The sequence below is a fragment of the Bacillus rossius genome, chromosome 13 (genome assembly GCF_032445375.1).
Source record: "Bacillus rossius redtenbacheri isolate Brsri chromosome 13, Brsri_v3, whole genome shotgun sequence".
Lineage (NCBI taxonomy): Eukaryota > Metazoa > Arthropoda > Insecta > Phasmatodea > Bacillidae > Bacillus > Bacillus rossius.
The window spans coordinates 4,334,137-4,360,663 of NC_086340.1; the positions used below are offsets into that span (position 1 = coordinate 4,334,137).

The 26,527-nt window shown below is 40.2% G+C and overlaps 1 long non-coding RNA gene across 2 annotated transcripts in view; it reads right to left on the bottom strand.

Annotated features, from left to right (window-relative positions):
- The window catches only part of LOC134538130 (uncharacterized), a 101,363-nt gene extending 76,322 nt beyond the window's left edge, over positions 1-25,041 (bottom strand). For both annotated transcript variants that reach the window (XR_010076095.1, XR_010076094.1), the window contains exon 1: positions 23,928-25,041. This is a non-coding gene — a long non-coding RNA (uncharacterized LOC134538130). The remainder of the gene's footprint in view (positions 1-23,927) is intronic.
- Between the last annotated feature and the right edge of the window lie 1,486 nt (positions 25,042-26,527).

Genomic DNA, 26,527 nt, shown 5'->3' on the forward strand with positions numbered 1-26,527 from the left:
AGCATCGTTGTCTTACATATCAAGCAAGCATCATTTCGAAATCTATATTAGTTAATTAGTTATAAGCAAAATGAAAATAGCATTGAATCTTATGAGGTTAACGCGGGTTGCGTAGTGCCCCCGAAACACTGGAGTGGCCTCTTAAGAATTATAACTTAACATCGAGCACACGATTAAGTCAAAACTACATTTTCCAGTTTATGATTGACATATAAGTCGTTAATTCTAACCAATCACAGCACAAAACACATGGTCGGCCATTGTTCGAAACGGAGAAGCAGGTTTGAAATAGGTTATTGACAAATGGGATATCTATTTTTTCGAAATGGATGATGATTACAAATGACAAATATACGAATTCTAACCCAAAATACTGCCTCGCTCGGTCCAGTAATAAGACATAAACTTCCGTTTGAAAGGTTCCGGTTTGTTGTGATTGGTCGCTTCCCTTAAGTCTTAACGAAAAATATAAAATATAACCATTTCTGTTAAGTCTTAAGTCATCATATGGTTCGCACACGACCCGTCAAAATTCACACATGACAATCATAAACCATTCCACTAGTTTACATAGAGTCATGTGGTAAGTACACGACTAAGTCCCAAGTCTTAATTCTTAATTTTCAATCGTAAACCCACCTTTATTCACTACCGAAACGTAACAGTCGCACAACACACACTTAGCTTCGTGTTCAGTTCTTCCACAAACAAAATTTGGGAATTTCGTTTTCAAAGTGTCACTAAATTTACACTTTCTTTTAGACATTGTTTCACACTACTACAAGTTAGCGCCACATTAATGCATAAACAATTAGAAAATGATGTGGCTTTTACAAACGCAGAAACGACTTGTGGACTTGTGGTTGTTACACCAAAGAATTCATCGAGTCAACACAAACTAAGCATGCGCTGTGTCCTGCGTGTACGCGTTGAGCTGGCCGTTCATAGTTCATCCTCCTGCCATCTAGGCCTATAACTAGTATTTACAATAAACTTGCAACACACCACACGTGCTTCTGTATGTGCTGCTACCTGTCAAGCTGTCATAGAACTACTTACTAGTGGGGTGACTGCGGACAGCGCATTAGCGCGCACCGCGCGCTTTACCCGGAGTGTAACTGCAGGAATTATCTCACTTTATAAAAAAGCTGGACATTTTGGAGCATTAAGGAAAATCCGGCCGGACGCAAAAAAAATACATAAAAAGGAGGACATATCCTCCTTTTGCCGGACGTCTAGTAACCCTAGTCGCGATACGATATAGTGTCCCGGAAATCATCGTCCTGAAGAACGATTGTAGTTGTTACTATGTATGCATTAAAAAAAAATATCCTTCAATTATTAGATATTGTGAAAACTAATGTTTGATACGCAATTCTGAAAAAGCCTAAAATCTATTCATATCAATTCAAAATATCAAACTTGATACAACAACATACAATCTAAGGAGAGGGGGGGGGGGGGAGAATGTCTTAGAACGACACTAAAAGTATGTATACTGTAAATAAATTTGCAAAGTTAACTTGGCAAATTATTTTTTTAATGTATTTTACGTAACTAGTATGCTGCTGGACCAGAACGCAAGGAACATTGATTAACACATTCGAATACCCGTTTATAAATCACGCAAGACGCAGCAACGCAACGTAAGAAATGGCCAGCTTCGGTTCTCGAACCAGGGCACCACTTTCCGCTCCGGAGTTTGCGCCTAACAAAGACGATTTTTTACCGTCAATAAAACCTCGAAGTACACAGAAACAAATTTTCTGTAATCTTACTAATTATTTATTTGGAAACCAGTTGCCAAGAAATAGTTTGTAATACTACCATAAAAACGTGTAACTATGTACAACCTTTGTTATTTTTTTTACATAAATTAAATATTTTTTTTAGAGATAATAAGAATTTTTAAAGATAATTGGCGAATCATTGTATATTTTATTTGATATTTCATCCAAGCATTTTTTTTTGAACATGGAAAAGTATATTCGAAAATTCAATAATTTTACTTTATTTTGTTTTTATTGTGCTTATCAATGTGCGCATTAATATTGGAAAGCTATTCAAAGAACGGTTTACAAATAAGTCACTATTGAAGGTGCAGGGACAATACAAAGCATAAATCCCCGAGTAAGAATCCTAACCCAGTAATTACTGTGAACTTTTATTTCTAGTGATACAGTAGTTGTTTTCATGTTAAGTGTACAAAATGTCCAAAAATCTTGTTATTTTACATGAATATTTCTGTTCTATTTAAAAACAGTGTACATTTTTCGTTTAGAGTTGAAGTCGTTAGATTGACCAGGGCGACGCTGCTTTTGTTATTTCATCATCTCCACAGAGGGTGCTTGCGGATTCGTCGACACGGCGACCCTGGAACATGACCCCCCCCCCCCCCTCCCTTTCAGGCGGATTCCCGCGCGTGCTACCACGTTCTTTTGAGTCGCTTGCAGCATCGCCGCGTCTGAAGGGAACCCGGAGTTTGAGCATCGGGACGGGCCCCAGACTGGAGACACACACGTCCGCTTGCCCGCGACAGCCATCTCTTTCAGCGCAGTTGTCGGAGAGATACAAGCCCAATGCCTTTAAGGGTGTGAGGGTTGTTTGCATTTATCATTCCTATTTCACATTCACGGTTTTGCAAAAGCGAGGAGGCGCCCCCCCCCCCCCCCCAAACACCACCACAACGGGGAACTTTTTAACATCATTTCAGGCCCTTCCTGCCCCCCTTCCCCTCTTCTCGGACTTTACGGCCCAGGGGCCTTGTACAACCCCCCCCCCCCCCCAAAAGAAAACTGTATCGTCGTGGGCGTAGATTTCCCTTGGCAGTCCCTCACTGAGCAGACCTTGCTTGCTTTTTGCTAAAGCGTGACGCAAATCTCAAAACTATGTTGTTTTTTTTTGTGGGAAACTTTATATGTATTTGATTAAAGTTTTCAGCTTATTGTATGCATACAGGCCAGAAAGTATACTGTTACAAGCACCGTATACATGGATAACTTGTGTCTGTTAAAATAAAAACCACGCGCTACGCCCCCCCCCCCCCCCCAAAAAAAAAAATTTCGAATCCTGCAGAATTGCGTCCCTGGTCGGTGGTACAGTTATTATCACAGAGAACTTAAAACTACGAAACTGTAACATGCAAAATTTTCTTTAAATCCTGGAAAAATAATAACTTGAGCATGCCATTTCTCGGCTTGAAACCTTTAATCGATCTGCAGACATGGAAAAGTTTATTTGGCGCCTCTAGCGCGTAATTTTAAAATTTGAGTGTAATCAGTGGATAAGGAAGGTCCCAAACCGCCGTTTCAAAAACATCGCTAGTTTTACTCGGTGAATAGCACCCGGGCAAATCCCGCTGTCGACCCCAGCTCGTGAAACGCAATGCTTCCGGCGCTGTCTTGGTCGCATACATTGAAAAACACCGTGCGGCTCATGTTTCTTTAATAAATCCGCCAAGCTGATTGAAATCTTCCCAGATTTAATGAATACTGAGTCCATCCTGCTACGCCGGGTGTGGAGGATCAACAAAGTGCTACGCAACTTCCGAGCGATTAGCTTTTACTGTCGTAAATAATTGGTTACTCCGTAGGGTTCAGATAATGGCGATCACAGGTTTGAAATAACTACGTGCAGTGAAAGGGCAAAAATTTTAAACTCTTCTGAAGGCACAACAATGTAAAAAAATTATTATTATAGTTTAAAATTTAAAATTTGTCTTCGTTAAAGGAGAGATCAAACATTAAGAGATTTACAAAGAGATAAACATGACGTGTATATTAACGGTATTATTACAGTTGTAGTAATACCCCAAAAACGATTTACCACCAAAAGCAAATGACTTCACAGGATAAATGATCTGTAGCAACCAGACATTACTAACTTCAAACATGGCATTAAATTAAAATGCAGTCAAACCTTGTTTATCCGACCCTCGTTGAACCGGATGTCCGGATAATCCGGATAATCCGGATAAGAATTTAGACATTTTATTTACTATTCACATAAAAATTACAATCTTATTCTACATCTATGCAATCAAATACGTTAGTACACGAGAATGTACGTACCTGACTGACCGTTCTTCATTCAAACACCATACATATTTGAAATGGAAAAATAATTGCTGATTCTTTTACTAAGAACTTATGTGCATAGTTACTTTTAAATTTTTAATGACTTTTAAACAATATATGACATGTGTGCTATGTAAATTTTGTTTCAAAGCCTAGCTTTTTATAGTAGTAAACGGTAAGTCTGGTTATTAAAGAATGTTGTTTTATTACCTATATTATGTGGATTATCTGTATTTTCGATTGTTCGGATTGCCATTGGTCCCAGTTAGTCGGGATAGACGAGGTTTGACTGCATTAAACTTTACAGAAATCAAAAATTTGTAATCAAGAGCCTAAAAACTGCTGCAACCAAGATGGTAACCTTTCGGTTTCTTTCTCTCTGCCCTCCAAAGGATTATTTACTCAGTAATGTTATATAAGAAAATAAGTATTGGAAATGTTTATGCCCTGGCCTTGACGAAGAAAGTAATCTACCGTAGTAAATTCTAAACTTAATTTTTGAAGGGTTGTTGGTAAAGATGTTAGTTGGGATATTTTCTGGAAAAATTTAAACAACTAATTTTTCCTGAAAATTTTCCTTTATTTTTCTTTCAATACGATATTATTATTTTTTGAATTGGAACAGTAATATTCATGTAAATTGGCTTTATTTATACATTTGCACATTTACATGTAAACCACTCTAACACTACAAAATAATGTTCGCAGTCATACTGGGTTCGCGCATTTATGCTTTGTGTTGTCCCAGTACTTCCAATAGTTAGTTATTTATAAACAGTTCCCTGAATAGCTTTCCGGTATTAACTGCGCACATTAATAAGCATAATAAAACTTAATAAAGTCCAAACATTCAATTTACAAAAAAAAATTAAAGCGTACTATACTATCTAAGAGCGAGTAAACGCTAAGGGCGAAAGTCGCGTCGCTCGCCCGACGAAGAGCTAGGACGCAACGCGCTGAGAAAATGGGGTAATTGGGGGGGGGGGGGGGGGGGCAGGTGTTTTCGCGGGTTTCCTTCAGCCTGCGCCGCGACAAAAAGAGAAAAAAAACGAAAAGGCCCGAAATATTGGAAAAATCACATCGAAAGAGAGCTTTCATTTGAATTTTACTCCTTGACATAGGGCCAACGAAATCACTGAGTTATTTCTGCATGGGCTTCCCAACAACTTCGGAAACTAGTAAACCTGTGTTGTACTTTGAGCACGTTTACTGAGAGCACAACTACGACAAAGTTAGGCCAGTTCTGCATTTTATAAGTTCATGCCCTTCGGGAGGAAAAAAAAAGTGTTTCCTGTTTGCTTCAATTGTTTCAAAGGAAACGAGTGAAAATATTCAAAAACCACAAATTTCAAGACTCTGGGTAAAACAATACCTACGCTTCGGATTATTTTCGGTTTTACAGTACAAATACTGTTTTTAGGTATTGTACGATTTTCTTAACAGCCAGTAGGATTAACTGGGGTTAATCAGAGCGTAACGAAAAGGAAAACGTTCAAGAGTGTGGCGAGGAGGGCAGAGAGTATTCAGAAACATGGACGTGCGCCATTGATGGTCTACACTGGTTGTCATAGAAAAACCTAGAGAATAGACCAAAAAAGATGAATGCATAAACACACACGGAGAAGCCAAAATCAGCTGATGTCTAATGTTAAATGCTTTTTTTTTGTCGTTTCTTTGTAGCATTTGTCTCTTCGTTATCAACCCAAATTGTTCACCTGTGTTTAATTCTTTTTTTACTTTAATTCCTGATCATATCTGTGCTGTTTAGGTATTTCATACTGCGTTGAGCTAATTTTGGATTTGGTCTCAGTGTATTTATGTGGTCATATTTGCTGTCCATTCTTGAGGGGTTTTTTTATGACATCCAATTGCAAGGAATAATGGACGATCAGATTTTTTTTTCGCGATAAATGCCTGTTCCTAACTATCATCAAAAAAAGTGCTAAGATATAGATGTTGGCAATTAAACTGGCGATCAAAAAAAAATCTGCGGAATTTCAGGGTCTGAGGCGATAGACATGGTATAGACTATAGAGCATCCCGCTCTTAAGATGGCAGTAAATGGACGATTGCTCTCTCTTCGTTCTGAGTGCGCTTATGCCAAACATCATACGTATTTGAAATCGAAGGGACGTGTTATTATTAATTTCTTTAATCGAGTTTAACATTAAAATTTTCGTATGAATTCGTATCAATGAAGGTGTATGAATTACTTCTAGTTTTAAATTAAAGAGGCGATTTATAAAAGATTTATAATCGTGATCGTATTAAATATTGTAAAAAAAAATATGGATTTTTTTTTAATGTGTCTTGTGCACTGCATTCCAAAAAAAAGCACATATCTTTAACTTCATAAAGCGCTCGAGATCTGGCAACGTGAGCCGTGTACCAATGAGTATATAAGTAAACAGAGATTTCACCCCCAATGTTAAACATAATTCTTTTTTTTTTCCTTCTGAAATCGGAGCAGGGCGCTGTCTTCATGTGGCGAACTGAAATTTCACCCCAATGTTAAACATGATATTTTTTTTTTCCCCTTCTGAGATCGGAGCAGGGCGCTGTCTTCATGTGGCGAACAGATTTCACCCCCATGTTAAACATAATCTTTTTTTTTCCCCTTCTGAGATCGGAGCAGGGCGCTGTCTTCATGTGGCGAACAGAAATTTCGCCCCCATGTTAAACATGATATTTTTTTTCCCCTTCTGGGATCGGAGCAGGGCGCTGTCTTCATGTGGCGAACAGAAATTTCACCCCCATGTTAAACATGGTATTTTTTTCCCCCTTCTGAGATCGGAGCAGGGCGCTGTCTTCATGTGGCGAACAGAAATTTCGCCCCCATGTTAAACATGATATTATTTTCCCCTTCTGAGATCGGAGCAGGGCGCTGTCTTCATGTGGCGAACAGAAATTTCACCCCCATGTTAAACATGGTATTTTTTTTCCCCTTCTGAGATCGGAGCAGGGCGCTGTCTTCATGTGGCGAACAGAAATTTCGCCCCCATGTTAAACATGATATTTTTTTTCCCCTTCTGAGATCGGAGCAGGGCCTTTGAATATATATACTGTATAGAAGTCGCGAGTGGATAGTATTTACTCTACGTTTTTCAGAAGCGTATGATGAGCAGCTTGGGAACTTCACCGCTGCAGTGCGCTGCCGTAACGCCCTGTATCGTCTTAGTTGTTATTTACCCGTTAGGGCGCAGCACTGTCGCCCGCTGTCATTCCCCGCACCCCCCCCCCCCCCCTGTATCATTCACTGCAGCTCAATGTCGTTCAACGGGAGGGGGAAGGGGTGTTTGAAGAGTTCGACACTTGTCCGCTAGGGACCAACCACAAGTCGATGCCCTAGAGATGGTGGCGATTGCTTGCGGTGAATTAACCAACTATCCTCAAAACCGTATTAGAAATTTTAAACTGGGCTGGCGACTTCTATACAGTGTATGTATTCAAAGGCAGGGCGCTGTCTTGGTGTGGCGCCAGCCAGGCCACGCGCCCGTCCCCCGGCGTCGACAGCGCACCTGGTGTCGCGTGCTATCACTGAACCCACACAGGCGCCGGGACGAGATAAGAGCGCCCCTCGCGCAGTCGGCCTAGTTCAGATACCTGTCGTCCTTCCCGATCAAGAGCAGCCCCGCAGTTCACAGACGAGAGAGCCAAAACCCCAAGTTCCCCGAAGTTCATGCTTTTTACCGTATCTTTAATGTAGCCATCCTAACCAAATCCACCGTCCACAGCGTTTTAAAGTATTTATAATGTAGCTAACCTAACATAATTGATCATTAGTATCCTTTTCATCAACACCGCTATATTAATTTACAATGGACAAAAAAAAACCGAAGATGCACGATCGACAGAGACCGGAAAAAATTCGCAAGATTCTTTCAGCGATAGGCTAAAATTCAAATAAATATACCTTTTAGATGATTTTGCTATTGGCTTACTGTTCATCTGGACAAATTTCATCCAATTATAAACCCTCAACCAAAGAAGGATCGAATCACAGACAAACCAGATGAGACAACTTACAAGTCAAGCAGCCAATGAACTTGCGTTATTTGCCCGAGCGTACAGGGGAATGTGCAGTCTATCCTAAAGGCCATTGAAACCGCGAGTTTTTTCCGGTCCCTAACGATCGTTCGTTTGGCTCTCTCGTCGGTGAAAAGAAGGCTGCCCGCAGTTCACAGGGACGAGAGCCACGCCCCGAACACAGTTCCGAAGTTCTCCGGAGTTTCCCGATCGCCCGTGAAGAAGAAAACACACACTGCGGAGAGAGGACAGCCAAGATGGCGGACGTCACCCGGCCTAGTAGGAATCAGGAATTACTGACAGTGATAAGCCCTTATATAATCAGTTCACTGGAACTACTCCGTCTTTTTTTTTTTTTTTTTTAACTTTCACACGACGTATACCCATTTATGATTTTAGTTACTCCACACGATGGCAATGCTAAGGAGTTAAGTCTATAGGCTCCAAATTTCGTTAATTTTTATAAGTAATTAAATTAAGTAGTGGTAGGCCTTTAATAGAATGTTCTCTTAAATGATGCGAACCATTTTTACGGAGTTTATGTGTTCTTGTATATTTCAATTACCGGACCGGCAGTGATTGTTCTGTCTCAGAGCGAAAATCTGCCAAGAAGCAAAAATTATTGGGATTTGCCTAGTTAGCGTGAAGCTTATTAATTATTAGCGTTTCCCGATCGAAACACATCATAATATAAGGAACATCACTACAGTTTCAAGTCTGAAGGACTACGAATCAGCTAAACCGGGACGTCAATCTTCAGCTTCATTTTGTGGGAAGGCAGGTAACCCCTAGGCAAGACGTTACGGAAGCACAAACGATAGCGCGTTACAAATTCAAGGCAACGCCATATATTGACGGAATTCTAAACTAAACTTAATTATTAATATCTAAAACATTTTTTTTAATTTTGCTTATTGAATATTTTTGTACATAAATATCTTGCATATTGAGCATACACAAATATATTACATATACTAAATGTTATTAAAATACTTTTTTATACAATATACTAGATGTGTTGTTGTCTGGTGCATACACAATTACATTTTATTCGTACACTTTTCTTATGAAAAATCAACTGAAGCATGTGCGTCCCGTATCTTCCACACCCTGATAACTATCGACGCGCTACCACCGTAGTGCATGACGGTAGACAACCACACACAAACACCATTCGTCTGCGATATGTAGTATTATTAGAGACCGGAAAAATTCGCGGGTTCAATGAACTCCAGGATAGACTCCAATGTCCTCTACACACTCGGATAAAATGCCAACTGTTCATTAGCTTCTGACTTGTGAGTCGTCTCGACTGGGTGGCCTGTGATTAGACACTTCTATGAGTGAGGGTCTCTAATTGGCCATCAGTCCTCCAGATTAACAGTGAACCAATGACAGAAGCAGCACTGGGGTATAATTATTTGAATTTTAGCATAACACGAAATGAACCCGCGTATTTTTTAGGTCTCTTAAGTATTATCATATAACTAAAACTAGCACAAAACCACGACAATCACCAATATCCATGAACTTGGAAAAAAAAAATTCTACTTATTTAAAACGTAAACAAACGTGACTACCACCCCGGACAAAAACTCGACTTCTGTTGGTTGCGTGGATTAACGTTACCGGAAGAGCTAATCCGGACGGATCGGTGTCCGCATTACAGATACTCCGTTCCGTGAGATCCGTTTTCGTTTACGTTATCAGTCTCCGCTTCCGTGTCATTGTAGAAAGGACCTTAACAGGCCTCGCAAGTCAGTGACAAATGAGTACGGATGTTTATTTTTCGTGAAAGAATCCTATTGCAAAATTCCTGTTGCTAATTAAGACTGCAATAAGGTATGCCCGTGCTAGCGATGGTGCCCTTATAATTAGGGACCGGAAAAATACGCGGGTTCAATGACCTGTAGGATGAACTCAATAGTTCTACGTACACTCGGTTAAATGCCACCCACTCATTGGCTGCTGTCTTGTGAGACGTTCCAGCGTAGCAGCCTGTGATTCGATAAAACTTTGGTTGATAGTTTCTCATTGGCCCGGAGTCATCCAGGTGAGTTGTGAACCAATAGCAGAGGCAGCACTGAGGTATAACGATTTGTATTTTAGCCTATCGCGAAATGAATCCGCGAGGTTTTTCCGGTCTCTAGTTATAATTGTCGGCCGTCTGCGAGAGAAGCCATTGGCCTATTTGGCCGGAACATTCAGGAAGCGTTTGCTTCCGCTCTGAATAACTGACGGACGGACGTACGAGCTACGGACGTACTAGCTACGGACGGACGAGCTACGGACGGACGAGCTTCGAACGGACACGTCGGACTATTGTAATTCCGGCGGCTCAACTGTACCGACCAGAACGGGGAGTCCCGTGGGAAAGAGAGAAGAGGAACAAGGTATGAGAAGGAAGGGAGAAAGAGGGGCAAACGAAGTGAAGGCAAGCGTCAACACACGCCAGCCCCCTCCTCACTTGACCGAAATATTTCCTGATGGAATTTTTGACTCCTGTTCCCCTTTCGAGTGCGTCTCGTTTACAGCAAACAGCAGCTTCCTAGTACGAGAAACTGCGTTTGTTTATCTATTCATCCCACATAACTTACGACAACGATTACATGCGTATATAAAGTGCACCTTCACCTCTTCTTTTCGTGGCTCTTAAATACACCGTTGAAACATTTCCACCTTAAAGAGTAGTGTAGAAATCGAAAGACGCCTTCGTTTCAGCAGTTTTTTAGACCATTATAACTTGCTATCGTTTCAAAGATAAGTTTTGTTAAAGGACAGCACGTATATAATTAATTGTGGAATGCCAGTAGTAACTGATTGCTACAAATAGTTTATACGTCGAGTGTAAACCGTTTCTTGGTGAGCACGGCTGTGGGAGAGACGTGGAACCAGAAACAAAAAAAAAAAATTACTCCGAGGAATCTTATCAGGCGAGGCAGCGTGTGTTTCCACGGGCCTTTTAACTACCGAGAGCGGGTGTGTTCTGATAAGACGATTGTAATGGCGACTGTTGAATTGAGGCCACGGCCAGCAAGTACATACAACCCTAGCAGGGGCGCGAATCTGCAGGATTCGCAAGTGGGCCCGCGGAAATTTGCCAGGGATGACAAGTGGGGTTGGGGGGGGGGGGGTGTTTAACCGTTTTGTATACTGCACATATGTTGGCCTATAGGCATGCAATAAACAGTCAAATATACAAAAAGATTTTCGTAATAAATAGTTTTGACATGAAACCCGTTTCACAGTCACGTTTTTTCAAGCGTAAGCGCCCCCTCCCCTCTTCTTAATTCCAGGGATCCTTTACCCATGCTCCCTGGTACCATCCGAGCATGGCCGTAAATCCCGGCCTTCCTGACAACCCCCCCCCCCCCTTCCCTTTTCAGCCGCTGAGAAGGCTCGCGCGCGTTTGCATCATTGCGACTGTGAAACGGGGTTGTGATAGACGTAAACGTTAAAACTATGTTTTACAGAACACTTTCTGTGGATCATGAAAAGGTTTCCTGATTACGGCGTGCATACGGGCCGATATATGGACAGCATACAACATACGAGCACCTTATCCAGAGATGGTTTGTGTAGGTTATGAATAGAGACTGGAAAAATTCGCGCTTTCGATGACCTCCAGGATAGACTACACTACACACTCGGGCAAATGCCACCTGCATAATTGGCTACTGACTCGTAACACCTGTCAACTGGGACGCTTGCGAAAACTTCGATACTTTTTTGGTTGAAGATTTTCCATTGGCTCAAAGTCCTTCCGATAAACTGTAAGCCAATCACAGAAGCAATATAAAGGTACAGTTGTTTGGCTTCGATCATATCGTGAAATGAATCCGCGATACAGGAGCACGCAAACATGACCGGGCGCGGAAAAGGCGGAAAAGGTCTGGGGAAAGGTGGCGCTAAGCGTCACAGGAAGGTGCTGACAACATCCAAGGCATAACCAAGCCGGCCATTCGTAGGCTGGCCAGGCGCGGTGGAGTGAAGCGCATCTCGGGCCTCATCTACGAGGAGACACGAGGCGTGCTCAAAGTGTTCCTGGAAAACGTGATCCGCGATGCGGTCACCTACACAGAGCACGCCAAGAGAAAGACAGTCACCGCAATGGACGTCGTGTATGCCTTGAAGAGGCAGGGCCGCACTCTGTACGGCTTCGGAGGGTAGGCCAGCTGTGCCACACCTTACTGGCCAGAAGCAAACAAGGGGCTTAGGCTTTCTTCTCGGTTTTCTTGGGCAGCAGCACTGCCTGAATGTTGGGCATAACGCCACCCTGGGCAATGGTCACGCCTGACAGGAGCTTATTGAGCTCCTCGTCGTTGCGAATGGCCAGCTAGTTATAAACCCCCGTCGCGCCCCCACACCCTGCGAATTTTCGCGGGGCCCCTTTGCGAATCCTACCGATTCAAGCCCCTGCCAGCAAGGACCTCCCAAGTACCACCAAGTGACACCAAGAACCGCAAACCATGGTGTCCGTGATGGGTAGGACAAGGTTAAAGGGCCGTCGTCTCGAGCCCTGTCATAACACAAGGCCACTAACTAGCACCGACCACGGAGCGAGTTGGTGCAGCAGGTAAGATACCGCACTCCAATTACTTGGGACCGGAAAAATTCGCGGGTTCAATGACCTGCAGGATGAACTCCACATAGTTCTACGTACACTCGGTCAAATGCCACACACTCATTGGCTGCCGTCTTGGGAGACGTTCCAGCGTAGCAGCCTGTGATTCGATAAAAGCTTTGGTTGGGTGTGTTTCTCATTAGCCCAGAATCATTCAGAAGAGTTGTGAGCCAACAGCAGAGGCAGCACTGAGGTATAATGATTTGTATTTTAGCCTATCGCGAAATGAATTCGCGAATTTTTCCGGTCTCTATCAATTACAAACTGTTACAATTTTTCACCCAAAATTTACGATAAACACTGGGTACAATATTATTCAGGGAACTTCGTAAATTTGATGAGCTTAGTAAAAAAAAAAGTGTCCTATCTACAAGAAGAGACATATCTTCCTCCTACTCATGCTTACTTTGTTTACAGCACAACACATGAATAGGAAGTAGGAATCCAGCGTGTTTTCTACGACGATCCAGTTGTCTGGAACTACGGACCACTCTTTGTTTATTTGAGGGGAATTTTTTTTTGAGATTCCGTGGATTTACTGCAATTTCCAACAGTGCAGAGGACCTGAGATCTCATCCAGTCCGGCAAATATCGGAATGGATTACGAACTACCGACCGGATTCTAACTCCTTGAACTGTGCCTCCCAGTTTATCCGCTAAGCCCAAATGAAATAATAATAATAAAACAATTATAACGCCTCACAAACACTGTTAAAAGGTAATAAAAATGATAATCCAACGTTAAAATTAAACTTAAAATGGTTTATAATGTTCTGGGAATTTTCTCCAGGGATAACTGTAAAAAAATACATAGTAGAAGTCTGTGAAAATTTTTTCACATTTTTTATTTCGTGGTTTAATAAATAGAATTGTGAAAGAAAACTTTTTTTTGAGATACAGATTTAGAGCACTCTCTTTATTAAATGTACGTAAAAGATTAATGGTTTTGATTTGAGATAAACATTATGCAGTTAGCAACCCGTTGCTCTGATATAAGTTAACAAGGTGAAAATATGTTTATTTATATAAATGTAGTAGCTATTTCCTGACATGATGAAAACTATTAAGTATGGTTTATTCACCAGTTTTCGGTCTTTTATCAAGTTTTTATAATTCTAGGTGTCAATATTTCATAGCTACTAGCATTTTCGGTTTCGCGTAGCTTATATATATATATATATATATATATATATATATATATATATATAATCCGTTTTATTTTTACTTTACCTGATGTGTTTACGTGAATACTCAGTATATTTCCATACAAATTTTTTCCATAAATTTACAAACATTCCGTACAGTAGAAAATGAAACAGGAAAAGAGGGAGGGGGGAAACAGTGAAACGGTTTTCCGGAAGTTTCAATGCGGGCGCATGGGGAAACGAGATCGTGAGGTCAATATAATTCAAGCGAAATGCATGTCGAATCTAACGCGGAGGTGCGTGTTTTAGGCGGTGGTATGATAAGTGCGACACTCGCTGGTGTTTATACCATATTGTCAACTCTCTAAACGCAAAGCTCTGAACTGGTACGCAGTCTTTAATTTACGTCGAGCATAGGGCACTGATGATTTTTTTTGTGGTAACCATAAGATTATATTGCGTAGAAATAAAGAAAAAGCGTGTGTTAGGTGCTTAAAGAATCTCAACCTGGAATTTTACTGTCAAAAACTTTCAGTTTAAAAAAGAAATACGGATACAGTGCTATTACTCCGACCACAACGTATTCTAAAATGCTTTTCGTGAACAGACAAAATTCACGTATCTCGAGCAATTTCAAAATCTTAATCTCTGCACACAGTAGGTGTGAACAGATAGGCCCTTTAACTACAAATCACTCTGGACGCATTTGAAATTCATCTTCCTGGTGCCATTAACCGACCAGTTGGGCTGAAATAATAACAGTTTGAGTAAGACGTGTTTTGAAGTTATATCAATTTCCGTGTATCTCTCCCCCGGAAATGCATTGTACGAGCAGCTATAGGTGTGCCTTCACACTTTTCTTGGTGGGAATTAAAATGGTTGTTTCAGAATACTGTATTGACCAGCATTCAAGTCACCCTTCTGAATATTTGCTATGGTCGGATGATCCTTCCAGATATAACAATCGAGCGTTTCTGAGAACGATCTTTATATCCTTGCAGTCTTTTAAAGGCTTCTGGCACACACTTGAAAGTACAAAAGCTATGTTTACCCAGTCGTACGGAATTGCCTGAAAATGGATGTTGAAAAAGTTGTCACAACACAGCAAATGACTGCCGAAAAGATATATCTTCGTTAACCCACGTAGAAAAAACACGTGTGTTTGAAAGAACTTTCTTCGTTATTTAAACTATATATCTATGAGAATATTAATATATTTTATAATCACATTTTACTTCAGATTTAAAAACGCAATAAGTTATACACTATTAGGAACATATATAGTGTCATCGTCAACACGTCACGTGACCATGTCTGTCGATGACGACTTACATGGATTTACTCTCTATCCAAACCTTCCCATAGAAGTTTTCACTTCCAAAAAAAAAAAAAACTTTCGTCACTCGTGGATTGTCCTGGATACGGGATGTGCCCGTACTATACCTATTCGTGAACACGAGCCAATTCAAGTCCCTGCGCCCAGACCTGTGCAGGCACGAAAGGAAATGTTACCGCAAACGCCCGCGCTGACAGTTACGCGAGGCGATAACTTTGTCAGTGACAGCCGTCGACGATAAAGTCGCGGGAAAGTCCCGACACGCCCGGCGCCAGCAGTGCGCGTAGTAGGGAAGAGACGCAGAAAACGACAAGACGCCATCTTGGATTCAATAGTTTCCAGCCCGTAACATACTTCTTTATGAACGAGGGACAGGACACGAAAGACGCCATGTTGGATTCAATAGTTTCCAGCCCGTAACATACTTCTTTATGAACGAGGGACAGGACACGAAAGACGCCATGTTGGATTCAATAGTTTCCAGCCCGTAACATACTTCTTTATGAACGAGGGGCAGGACACGAAAGACGCCATGTTGGATTCAATAGTTTCCAGCCCGTAACATACTTCTTTATGAACGAGGGGCAGGACACGAAAGACGCCATGTTGGATTCAATAGTTTCCAGCCCGTAACATACTTCTTTATGAACGAGGGGCAGGACACGAAAGACGCCATGTTGGATTCAATAGTTTCCAGCCCGTAACATACTTCTTTATGAACGAGGGGCAGGACACGAAAGACGCCATGTTGGATTCAATAGTTTCCAGCCCGTAACATACTTCTTTATGAACGAGGGACAGGACACGAAAGACGCCATGTTGGATTCAATAGTTTCCAGCCCGTAACATACTTCTTTATGAACGAGGGGCAGGACACGAAAGACGCCATGTTGGATTCAATAGTTTCCAGCCCGTAACATACTTCTTTATGAACGAGGGGCAGGACACGAAAGACGCCATGTTGGATTCAATAGTTTCCAGCCCGTAACATACTTCTTTATGAACGAGGGGCAGGACACGAAAGACGCCATGTTGGATTCAATAGTTTCCAGCCCGTAACATACTTCTTTATGAACGAGGGGCAGGACACGAAAGACGCCATGTTGGATTCAATAGTTTCCAGCCCGTAACATACTTCTTTATGAACGAGGGGCAGGACACGAAAGACGCCATGTTGGATTCAATAGTTTCCAGCCCGTAACATACTTCTTTATGAACGAGGGGCAGGACACGAAAGACGCCATGTTGGATTCAATAGTTTCCAGCCCGTAACATACTTCTTTATGAACGAGGGGCAGGACACGAAAGACGCCATGTTGGATTCAATAGTTTCCAGCCCGTAACATACTTCTTTATGAACGAGGGGCAGGACACGAAAGACGCCATGTTGGATTCAATAGTTTCCAGCCCGTAACATGGGAAGCCTACGATTCACGCCGAGTATTCGACATGCCCGAAGATTACCGAATACCTGCCTTCGGGTGACTTCGGAATTCTTTTGCAAACTACTAGCATATTGAAATATTTAATTACAATGTTTTAAACAATCAACATTTAACTTCTACCCAAATACGCTATGAATGAAATTTAAAATTCAAATCCTCAACGTGTTGATTTTAGGTAAACAAAGAATGAAAGAAAAGTAATGTAAGCGAGTCTTTCGGTTCTCGCCAGTGGTGTGTAGTATCCAATTTCGACAACTAGCAAATTCATGTGTTCTCATGTTGCAAATACACGTAGCTACAATACGAAACTCGGACACGAAATTTAAGAGGCCGTGTCAGTAAATGTTTATTTCCAATATTCTGCTCTAGAAGTTCTCTCTTTTAACAGTGAGATTTAGTGGCTTTTTCAACCGAAGGAACTGTAGCCGCAGCGCGTGATAAAGCTACTATACCCTTATCACAGGATTAGTGGGAAGGTTGACAGCTCGAGTTTACTCGACGAAAAATGTATCTGGTTCCTCGACAATCTGAGAGGATGACAATCTGACCGGCGGCTCACTAGGAAATTGCGGATGCAGGGATTCAGAATCAAGAAACCTCACTTATACAACTATGGTATGAGTCGAATCTAAAAATTTTAATACTTTAAACGTATCGGAATACAATTAATCTTCAAACATGTGGTAATTATTCTTTATCTGGATGTAATAGTCCGTGATAAATAATGTTAGTTGACATTAAAAAGTATACGAAATTCATCATGTAACGTTTTAAAAGGATAACAACATAAATGCATATGCTTAGATATTGCATATGCATCACTCACAATCTAAATACAATCTCACTTAAGTCAGACTACCTAATTTTTTACAATGCACCATCATACAGTTTAACAGAGGTAGGTGAACCTCTTATCGACGTTGTTTCAAAGAATTTAAATTTACAAATATTATACTATTTATCTTAATACGATATGTAGCCTACCTTTATGAATACGAACTTACAAAAAAATTATTGAATTTATCACATTACACTTTAACATTACACAAGACTAAAACACTAACAAAACTTAATTTTATACATTGCTGTAGCATATTAGAAGACGAAATAACTCACAAGACTAACATTAAGAGGGCTGCATTACAAATTTACTTTACAGAGAAGAAAATATCCTTTCAAGATATTTCATTACCTCATTCATTACATAATACTGCCGTTGATGTGATCGTAGATATAAAGTATTTAAAAAATATATTCCATTATGTTTATGTAAATATTTTGAAAACGTTATTGCTTAAAGATGCTCATTATTTAAATAATAACGAATCTTTTACTTTTATGTACTGAACAAACAAAATACTTATAAGTTAATAAGAATAAGCTTAGTTGAGTAACATCTTCAATTTGTATTGAATTCAATGTACATATCGAAAATCATGTACAATGAATGCAACAGATTGAATTCAATAAATATTTGATCTTGTGAAACGGCCATAATATTGATGTAGATTAGGGACCGGAAAAATTCGCGGTTTCGACGGCCTTCAGGATAGACTGCACATTCCCCTGTACACTCGGGCAAATAACGGCAGTTCATTTGCTGCTGACTTGTTAGTCGTCTCAGCTTGTTTGTCTGTGATTCGATCCTTCTTTGGTTGGTGTTTTATAATTGGTTGAGATTCTTCCAGATGAACAGTAAGCCAATAGCAAAATCATCTAAAAGGTATATGTATTTGACTTCTAGCCTATCGCCGAATGAATCCGCGAATTTTTCCGGTCTCTATTAATTATAGATGCTCACATGCATCGTGAGAGTCCGTATAAAGCCTATTACAATTCTATAAGTATACATTAAAATGCTTTTAAAATATACATGTGTAATATAATTAAAACTTGTTTAAGTAAGATCATCACAAAAAAAATGAAAATCCTTCAACAGTAAGTGATGTTTTATAAGATTTTAACAAAACACACTTACAATAAGAGAATACTAATCATACCACATAATTCAACACAAAATATACATTCCAGTAGGCGCTACGTAAAAACAACTTCTATTTTTATGCTGATAACTCTGCATTGTTTTATATATATCATTATTTCTAACTTTTAATATTCTCTACACATTAACTGAAATTACTTATTTACAGAGTCTTAGCTAATGTTGGTCTGTACCACATACAGTTCGTACGATATCTCTACGCAAAACACATACAGTTCATTATTAGTAATATCAATTATATTTCATGAACATAATGAAATTAGTATAGGCCCTAGGTTGTTCACTGTTAATTGAGTACTTCTGAAGTATTTTCATTGTGAGTTAACATACATACCAAATGCCATTCTTCCAGTAAAGTTACAAAGAAGACAACAAGATAATATAAATATGTATGTAGTACCATATTTTAAACCCCTATTAAATGAATAATAACTCAATCTCTATTCTGGACTATTAAGTAATAATTTTTATTAATGTTATTTATAACTTAAATAAAATGACAACTAACAAATTAGTAAAAAAATATAATTACGTGCGATATAGTGTGACATTTGTACTTGGACGGCAAACGAATATAATAAAATGTCTATGACAATGTTAACTTTACTCATTATTATGGAAAGAAACAAAATGGGCAGATAAGCATATTCTACGCTGACATTTAAAAATGCTCAATTTAAAATGAACATTCCAAGAAAATTTATTTTATATCACCACAAAAAATCAAACTGCGGCGTCATTTTCCCGATGACAAACAAAAAAGTTGTATGGTCGCGAATAATACATTCGTATGGCGTCACATCAGCGGAATATTCCCTTGGCATAAATGTGTGAATTCTGTGGCACTAATGGAGAAGTAAACCTTCGCTCGAACACAAAAACAAATGAACGAACAGCTTTTTTTTTTGATAAGATGTGTAATCGGAGACCCCTGGGGTGGTTGAAGAGTGTCAGGTCGGTCGCCAGACCAGATAGTAAAAGCTCAGGGGCTGAGGATAGAAAAGGCATATCTCCAAATTATTAAGTATAAATGTTGTCATGTAATAGTTAAAGACTTGATTACACCCAGGTTTATAAACCCATCATGATCATGAAAACACTGATCGGAAGGTAATGTGCAATACATTTCAATGGCGTTTTCAGTTTTTGCTAAATAATTATAAATATAAGCAAAATTTCAATGTATCTGGACAAATCAAAATATTGATAATATTATTTTCATCACAGAAATAATATATGATATGATAAATAAATTTGAAAAAAGCTGTTATGTTAAATGTATTGTATACTTTCAGTAGGCAAAATTTCCGGCCCCTACCTCTTATAGACTTTGAGAAAAACTGCCTTTTAAAATAACATTGATATAGATAGGAGCGCAAATTTGTGACACGGCCTCTTAACGTAGAATTCTTAAAAATATTGCGCGCATGTATAATATAAGCAAATAGTATTTTCAACTGCATTTCTGGACGCCAATCACCCGTAGTTTCCGAACTCGCGTATAGAATTCGCTGCAGAAGCAGCTACGCCGACTATCGAATCATTTGATTAACATGCCAAAATTTTAACTATATAATTAAACTTTTCCGATAAAAACGAAAAAGAAAAGACTTGTTAAAATACTAAATCCCAGCTTTAGATCGTGATTTTCAACAACGAATTTGATCAAACTACTAACCAGTTTGTTGAATTACATTGAACAGTTAATACTGTTAAGTTTCCCTTGGCTGCACCGTGGCTACACATTTCCGTTCCATGCGACTTCCGTTCCATTATCCTAATTATCTACTCCTACCAAATGTCGCATACCGACAATTAAGATGTTACATATAAAATACCGAACATGCACGAACAAAGCCTCTGAATGGACTGGTAAGAATCTTAGTTTTGCTCAGAGAATTTCCGCAGTAGGAAATATCTGTGCTCTCTATGCATTTAACTTTTGACGTCGGCTGATTTCGGCTGGTTTTCTGTGTTGGTGGTTTCATCTTTCTTTTTTTTTTTTTTCGTTCTTGATGTTTCTCTGTCATGCAGTAGGTATACACCAGCGATGCAGTATGTTTAAAAAAAAGTTTTGAATCAGTCTTCCCCAAGGCAAGAAATTTTCGAAGATCGTGAAGCTAGTGTTCCCCCAGACTACACACGCAGATTTATTCCCGCCCAAAAGAATGCAGGAGAGAAACATTTTTTTTTCGGTCCAAAATAAACATGTTTGAGAAATAGAATTCCAACCTTGTCCGAGCTTTCGGCACGCCGTCCTTCGAATTTTGGTCTCACGCGCCTAGTATTTTTTTTTTTTAATTTAAAGTCATTACTTTTATTTAAGGACTAATTCTCAATTTTTTTGAACTCGTTACATCCCTATCATTTGCTATTCTGTCGCAAATATTTTCAACATATGTTCACTTAGGTAATATAGTTGTAAAAAGTCACGCAAGTGATAGTGATAATGATAACGAAGATATGCGCGACGTTTAACTCCCATGATTTGACACTAAGTGAACATATGTTGAAAATAGTTGTGACAACAAATTCAAGGGAGGTATCACATAATTTTTTTTTATAAATAACGCTTTTGATAAAAGTATGACAAAAAATTCAAAAATAAATCGATACGGCACACTGAAAATTTAAAATAACGTTCGCTGTAACACTGGGTTTGGATTCTTATCCGGGAATTTGTGCTTTGTGTTGTCTCAGTGCCTCCCATAATTAAAGTTATTTGTAAACCGTTCGCTGAATAGCTATCCAGTATTAACTGCAGTATTTAAAAATTGTGTTTGACTGAAACTACAATCAAAATATAAATTTATGCACAGATTTTCGTAAGAAATACTCAGTATTATCTCTAAAAAAGTATTTTATATATGCAAAAATAACCATAGCCATGTGTTGTACAAAGTTTCTTGGCAAATGGTTTCCAAAGGAATATCTTGTAAAGGTTCAGAATTTTTTTTTTTGTTCTGTGCTGGTGAGACCGAGCCCTTGGGGAACTGACCACCCGTAGTTTGGTCCCATCGCCGCCGCGCGGCGCTGGTGTCGGGCCCACGTGTCGCCACGTGTTAGGCTGGGTTCACAATTGAAAAAATAACAGTAACAGTATGTCGTGTGCATAGGATATGAACGCCATGTTTCCTAACCTAACGATTCACAATAGCAGAAAGTTGGTCGTGTGCATGGGAGCGAGGTCGTTCGCATAGGAGTGAAATGAATATATTTTATTTCGGTCGCGTACGCATGGCACAACAGCCAATGGGAGAAGAGCAGGGTGCTTTTTTGACGGGACTAGAAATATGTTTATATGTATTAACCATATTGTGGTAAGAAAATTTCGAGATAATAATAGTATTATCGTTATTTTGAAAGTTAATAATGTTTATTTACTAACACTGCTAACAGATGTCGCATAGTTCGCGAAGTTTCATTGGCTGAAATTAACAGTGAGAATTCAATTGTGAACCGATTTCGCAGTTCGCACAGGTCGTGTGCACAGGTCGTGCGCATGGCTTGCTATGCACTCGCTTAATTTTTTTAATTGTGAACCCAGCCTTACGTGACCGCGAGGGGCAAGCAGACCACGTGGCGAAACCGCTCGCAGCGCTCCCCGCGGGAGTTTCCAAACGCGAGTTTCACTGCCAGCCCCGCTCGCGCTAACGGGGCTTAAATGACATTCCCCGCTCCAACAGTCCGTACCGTAACTATCGCACCGACACGTCCCGCTGTGACTAGACACATTCTAACCAAGTCTCCCCGCATTTTGTTTCCAGCGGCGGCAACATAAATGTTGACCGTTGAACAAATATCTTACGTGACTATTTTTTTTTTTAAATAATTTTTCTTACATAACAATTTTGCATTCAGCACCAATACATTTTTTGTTCCATTGCAAAACAATTAATATATAGTTCGTAATTTTTTTAAGGGCCAACAAAGGAGAAATTTCGATCATTTAGGCAAGAACTCACCCATCCGTTACATTATAATCTTTTGGTAACCTATTTATGGCGATTTTAGTTGGGAGACGACAGAGTTAAAACTTTACTGCTTTGGAATACCTGCTTCCTGTACGTGGAAAAATAATTACCTCTCCCCTTCCCCCCCCCCCCCTTCTTTGCTCTTGCATCGCCCCCAACCCCTTTGCGCTGTTGACAAATGTATATTTATCACGCAAAGCAAGTTCATTATAAAAATTTGGAGGTTTTTAACTACTGCAGGCGAGTTTTTTTTTAATTTTATCGTTGTTGCATTATTTTGTGGGTGAAAGGCACGGGGGAGAGGGGGAATTTAATTACTTTTCTATTAAATACAAGACATGGTTTGAGGAAATTCAACTTAGTGGGTAATTTACCTTCACAACCTCCACCATCGCCACATCCGCTGCTTGTTAGTAGCGTTTTATAGAGCATGCACTAGTTATTTAACATACCCGCGCATCCAGAGGGGACAAGTGGAAGGTGGAAGAATATAAATAAAACAAGGAGCAAATGCCCTGTACACTGTTAGAAATTACAGTAAATTTACTGACTATGACGAATAATTAACTTGAAATAAACAAAGTCTTCTCCGTAATCTCAGATGACAGCATCTTCGTAGAAACTACCCCTGATTCCGACTTCGAGTTGAGTGTTTCATCGAAAACAGGGCAAACGTAACGTGGAAGGAAAAAAAAAAGGTTTCCGATACATACCCAAAGAGATTTTAAATTATTTATTAATATTATTAGATTACTGTTTACTTATGTTCAAAATAATCTAACTCAGTATCGTAATTTTTTCGAAGATAAAAACAATAAATTTACGAATATCTCTGGATAATTTTTAACCAGCGTTCTTTGTAAATTTAAGGTGAACATTTTTAACAATATAGTTAGAGAAAATTTGTAACATACTCATAAACTATTGTTTAAGAATTTTTTTTTAAACAAATTATGTTTCACTTTTGTTATTTTTTTTATTGTTTCGCCCAATGAGGAAAGTTTAATAACGAAAAATCCCCCCCCCCCCCCATTTTTTTTTTTTGTCTTTTCTATAAGATTCCAAAAAATGCCTCCAACTGTTCAGAGCTGGATACGCCTTCGGCGCACAGGCATAAGCGAACAGTAATGATAACTAATGGTAGTATGAGCGTGCAGTGGTTGCAAGTGACGGACAGGCGGCGATGAAAGCGACTCGGAAGAGCTGGCGGAATGGTGGTCGCGGCAACTGCGTCTCGCCAAATGGAGGTCGGCCCTCGGCGAGCCTCGCTGTTCCTTCTCGCACGCAGGCAACACTCACCAGATCGCAGGACACGCACGCTACGTCTCCGCCACGACTCCTGCGCAGAGCACCGCAGCCAGGACCCTGCACGCATCTGCTGGCTGCTGGCCGACCAGAGCTCCCCGCTGCTGCATGGTAACCAACATACATTTGCGTCACAACTTTCGCTGTCTCTGTCTGGGCGGCGCGGGCCGCAGTCCGGGGAGACGGGAGGGGAGGGGGAGTGGAGCCAGGAGAGGGGGGAGGGGAGGCGGCGGCGGCGGCCGCGACCTTCGCAAATACGACACGGCGCAATTAACACGTCAAAAACCACGCAAAATCGACCTTAAAAGCATGCAGGGCGCGCGCCCCGGGTGTTTTCCCAACCTCGAGGCGCAAAAGTGCGCGGATTCCCCGTCGAAAAGCTGTTAAAATTAAGTAAAACTGGCAAAGTCGCTGCGGCGGAGGTGTGGCAGGGGGAGGGGGGGGGGGAGCCGCGCCAGCGCCGCGCCGACAAAATGGCGGCGCAGCCGGCCTTGTGCGAAAGTTTCGCGGCGACGCGAGCGCGCCTGGCGGGGGAGCGCTGAACCCGCCAAGGACAGCGGCCAGACAAAATGGCCGCCCCGTTGCCGGGCGCGCCCGGGCCGACCCCGACTATCGCGCGGGATTTTTGCGACGCGACGCCGGCCCAAAATGTTAACTTTCTCGTCGCGTCCGTCGCGCCGGCCGCGTCCGTCGCGTCGAATCGTCTTGAAAGTCCACGAAATTCGCATTTCCTTTAAGACCGTCATCCCAGACCGGCTTTCGCAAGTTATCTGCGTCAAAAACCACTAAAAACCCAATAAATACCACTATTTACCACATAAAAAATTTTTAACCAATATTTTTAAGTAGCATAAGTCATAAACTTTACGGTAGTAATTTTGGAACAACCTATTTTCAAAATCACCAACTGTCAAAATTACGTGTCTAAATAAATACTCCTATAATTGCTGTCATTCATACTATATTCGTAAGCAATAGCTAAAACGCACATTGCGAAAGCAAAGTTTCAAAATAAACATCCCTATGACCATATCCTCCGCAAAAGTTATTGGTTCACGCTGAAGTTACTTTCAGGACAGTTGAAAAAACTGACAAGCTATTCGAAAGAGAAAAAAAATGAACATGCTAAAAAATATGAAGCGATTATCGTTTTTTAAAGAGCGAATGCAACAATTTTAAAATTAAGTTTGAAAAACATTTTCTGAAATACTTAAAATTATCTAGAACAATTTTTTAGAGTAAAAATTGGCCTAGGCCTATACATTTCCGGTAAACTAGCAACTATGCATACGCACAAAACCATACAAGTTGTAATCAAATAGGCTTGTACTAATTATTTTTTTAAGGGCAAGATTTTCTTACAGAGATAATACATTAACAATCATTTGATTTTGGATTGGTTTTTTGAATTGCTAAAAGTTTGCGTGAATAGGAATTACATTTTTCGTAGGTATGCCTACATGAAATTTTGAAGGAAAAAAGTTAAAGTACCTATTAAGTTTTTTTCAGAAACATACCTTAGAAGTCAAGAGGAAAAATACGGAAGTTGCTGAAGTTCACAAAACAACTGCCCAAATATTTCGAGGTACTAAGAAAAATAAATAAATATTAAAATGTTTTATACTGAAAAAAGTTACAATTTCAGTGGTACTTCCGACGACTTAAGATGTCAAGTTGCCTGAAGCCACTCGGTACTAACACGCGTGGGGTTAAATCTAAGTATACCTATGCTACATCCAATATACTTGCACTACCGCCATCACTTTATGAAGTCCTCGGAAACTCAAATTGCCAACGATATCACTTATAAAACTGCAAGGCAGAGCTTTGTGTAATATTACAAAAAGCTCTGCATTCTAGTTTTTTTTCCCAAGTGATATCGTTAGCCACTTAGGTTTTCGAAGATTTTTCTTGTAAAAGTTAAAAAAAAAAAAAAAAATGTTGGCAAGTTCACGTTATCATTAAAAAAAATACAACAAACACTAGTCCAGGTTGATATTTTCCGCATAACAGCATTGACGGTTCAAAAAGCATAAAAATAATTAAAATGTGACTACTTACTTGATAGAAGGTACAAGTTGCAGTTGGATAGTTCTACTTGTTTGAAAATGTGTTTTGCGAAGCAGTCGAAACTGAAAGTACTGAAGTGTTGCGCAGGGCCCATAAGGGGGTTGGTCGGGAGAGCAGGTCGGGTTGAATGGGCAGGGGTTGCGGCAGGTCAGCGACCCCGCCGCCCTTCAACAGGGGGTGAGGTGGGGAGGGGTGGGGGCTATAAATAGTCCTGGCGGGCCTGTGCCCGGGCGCCACTGATAAACAGTCCTCGTCGGCGGGCGAAGAGAGGCCCCTGTTAGGCGCGCCGCTGCAAGTCGGGGTCCAGCACAGCATCCCTCCAACACCCCCCTTGCGCTCGTCCTGTACACTGAAAGAAAGGTTTGTTTGCCTCAAATAAAATATTTGTTTACATATGGCGAAATAAACATATTTTGTTAATTCAAACAAATATTTTGCAGAAGTAAAGATTCTGTTGACCCAACAAAATGATTTTGTCAACTCAAATGTATATTCGGTTAGGTTTAACAAATTATTATTGTTAC